We start from the raw sequence: 3,370 nt of genomic DNA, 5'->3' as shown, positions 1-3,370 counted from the left end.
TTGGTTGACACCCTTGTCTGCTGTTACCTTTTCTTCTCTTTGTTCTGGTGGGTTTAAGTCTTCCCTTTTTTGTTAATCTGTTTACTATATTACTCCCTGACGTTTTGGAAAGGAACAAGGATAACATACACGTTCAACACATTATATTTATTTACTTATTTCAATACACTGTATTTTTTTAAATTAATTAATTAATTTATTTATTTATTTAAAAGATTTTATTTATTTATCTGAGAGAGAGAATGAGATAGAGAGAGAGAGCATGAGAGGGGGGAGGGTCAGAGGGAGAAGCAGACTCCCCGCTGAGCAGGGAGCCTGATGGGGGACTCGATCCCAGGACTCCAGGATCATGACCTGAGCCAAAGGCAGTCGCTTAACCAACTGAGCCACCCAGGCGCCCTCAATACACTGTATTTTAAAATTAAATTTTTTTTTAAGATTTTACTTATTTATTTGTCAGAGAGAGAGAGAGAGAGAGAGAGAGCACAAGCAGGGGGAGTGGGAAAGGGAGAAGCAGGCTTCCCGCTGAGAAAGGAGCCCAATGAGGGACTCGATCCCAGGATCCTGGGATCATGACCTGAGCCGAAGGCAGACGCTCAACTGACTGAGCCACCCAGATGTCCCTAAAATTATTTTCATTTGATATGTGAGGAATGAAGATCTAGGGAGTGAGGTGCTCTGTGCAAGGTCCAAACACTAGCTTGTGGGAAAGATAAGCTAGTCCCTAGTTCTTCTGATTTCAAGGTTAAGGTTATTATCAATTTCTGCTTTACCATTCCTTCCCTCCTACCACTAGCACTGATAATTACCTGATATTCTTTCTGTATATCATTCATTCATTCATTCATTCATTCACTTCCCAAACCCATCTTCTATGCTGTATATATGCCAGAACAGTGCCTGGCACGGAGTAAGTAGTCAATATTTAATCATTGAATAAATTAATGAAAATATAGGTGACCTATACCTTAGATTTTCCCTCACTTAGGATTATGCTTCGAAGGAAGACAAACTCTTCTCCAGGTGATGGTTGATGAGAGGATTTAAGACATTCTGACTCTAGGGGTTGGGAAGATAATATCTAACATTTTTTTTTTTTTAAAGATTTTGTTTATTTATTTGACAGAGAGAGAGACAGCGAGAGAGGGAACACAAGCAGGGGGTGTGGGAGAGAGAGAAGCAGGCTTCCTGCTGAGCAGGGAGCCCTATATGGGGCTTGATCCCAGGACCCTGGGGTCATGACCTGAGCGGAAGGCAGACGCTTAACGACTGAGCCACGCAGGCGCCCCTCTAACCTTTTTTGTTAAAAGGCAGAAAACAGGGTGACTGGAAGCATGAAATTTGAAGATAGAGATAGGTTTCAGTCTTGGGTTCAAATCCCAGCTACCTCATAATTTGCATAGCCTCCTCCTCCTTTTCAAAAAGTAAGAAAATTTGAGTTTTAAAGCCCCAGATCCATGTATTTTTTCAATTTCTTCTCTCTCCCCCCTCATCATTGTTCTCCCCTTTTGGAGTTGTATGGTGTCTGCTCTTGAAGAAAGGAGGCATTTCTTTTTCTGTATGCATGGGTAAGTACTAACCATATTTTGTAGAACTTGTGTGAGTCCTCTCCCCCATGGGCTAGAAAAATCATTCTTTATTGTCTTGGTATTTTTCCCTAAATTTTCAGAGTATGCTCACTATAGTGCTTAACAATGCTTTGGCTTTTTATTAATACTAGATAAATTCTGACCTTTAGTGCTTTTGGCTGAAGACCACAGGAAGATAGTATAGCAAGTAATTACATTTTACTTCTAGCCCTTATTTCTAATTGGTCCATTACTTCTTGGTAACTTAATAAAGCTAAGAATAAAATCTTTTCGGATTACTGAATAACTCTCTTTTTAGGTAATACAGAAATTATTATTGAGTTAAGTTTTTATTCTGGGGAATATCAGACTATGGTAGAACTTGTAAAATGTTTCCTTTTTTTTAAATTTAATTTAATTTTATTATGTTATGTTAGTCACCCTACAGTCCTAAAATGTTTCCTAAAAGGTTATATAGACTAAGAATCTGTCCCATTGGATTACTTTTGGCCTCCAAGTATTTGAGTATGTTTCCTAAAACAATGAGGCGGGTGAGGTACTTTTCTTCTGCTATTGCATCTTGGATACACATGGAGGCAGTCCAGTCTAATGGATAGATCCAAGGTTGGCAGACTGGCTTTCCCATCAGGGATCTATTGTCGACCAGTAGGATGATTATGCTCATTGGTGTACGTTATTAAATCTATACCTTTGTATGTCCATACATAAAAGGATGTTTTTCAGATCAACAAAAGAATATTGTACATTTGGAAGGGCTGTATCCGTTTGATATTAATGGATATTAAGAAATCACTTCTGAGTGGCAGACACGTATTTTTTACTACCTCACTATACATCTCCATCTGGATGTCTTAGAGGCATTCCAAACACAAAAAGTCCAGTGTAAAATTCATTATTTTCCATTTCAGACTTGCTCCTCTCCCTAGAGTCTTCAGTTTAGTTACTTTGTTGCTTGGCCATCTTTTGTACAGTTGCCTTAGTCAGAAGCCAGAAGTTAGCCTAGAGTCCCCCCGCCCCTGTAACCTGTGACATCCTATCAGCACTAGACTTTGTAGATTCTACCTTATAATATTTTCACACTCTGTTTCTGCCTTTCCGTCCCCAGTGTAGGCTCCTGTTATCTTTGTCTGCACTATTACAGTTTCTGCCCCCTTCCTATCCATCACACACATTAATGTCCCCGCAAGCATGACATTCCATGCTTCCTGGGGTCACAGCTCTTCAGGAGGCATCAAGCTCTTGAAGGCATGTTCCTGCTGACCTTTCTGACCTCGTCTTTTACCACATGTTCGCCAGCCCTCTGTGAGCCAGCCACACCTTGTCTGTTTGTAATTCTCCTTTTTGCCTGCACATTCTATTTCTTTGTCTACCAAACCCCTACTTTTTTTTTAATTCTTATGTTAATCCCCATACATTACATCATTAGTTTTAGATGTAGTGTTCCATGATTCATTGTTTGTGCATTACACCCAGTGCTCCATGCAGAATGTGCCCTCCTCAATACCCACCACCAGGCCAACCCATCCTCCCACCCCCCTCCCCTCTAGAACCCTGTTTGTTTTTCAGAGTCCGTCGTCTCTCATGGTTCGTCTACCCCTCCGATTTCCCCCGCTTCATTCTTCCCCTCCCGCTACCTTCTTCTTCTTCTTTTTTTTTTCTTAACATATATTGCATTATTTGTTTCAGAGGTACAGATCTGAGATTCAACAGTCTTGCACAATTCACAGCACTTACCAGAGCACATACCCTCCCCAGTGTCTATCACCCAGTCACCCCATCCC

This window comes from Mirounga leonina, unplaced genomic scaffold (assembly GCF_011800145.1).
Source record: "Mirounga leonina isolate KUSES-001 unplaced genomic scaffold, KU_Mleo_1.0 Mir_153, whole genome shotgun sequence".
In the NCBI taxonomy this organism is placed as follows: Eukaryota; Metazoa; Chordata; class Mammalia; order Carnivora; family Phocidae; genus Mirounga; species Mirounga leonina.
The sequence above is the reverse complement of the archived record's forward strand: the minus strand, read 5'-3'. Positions refer to the sequence as shown.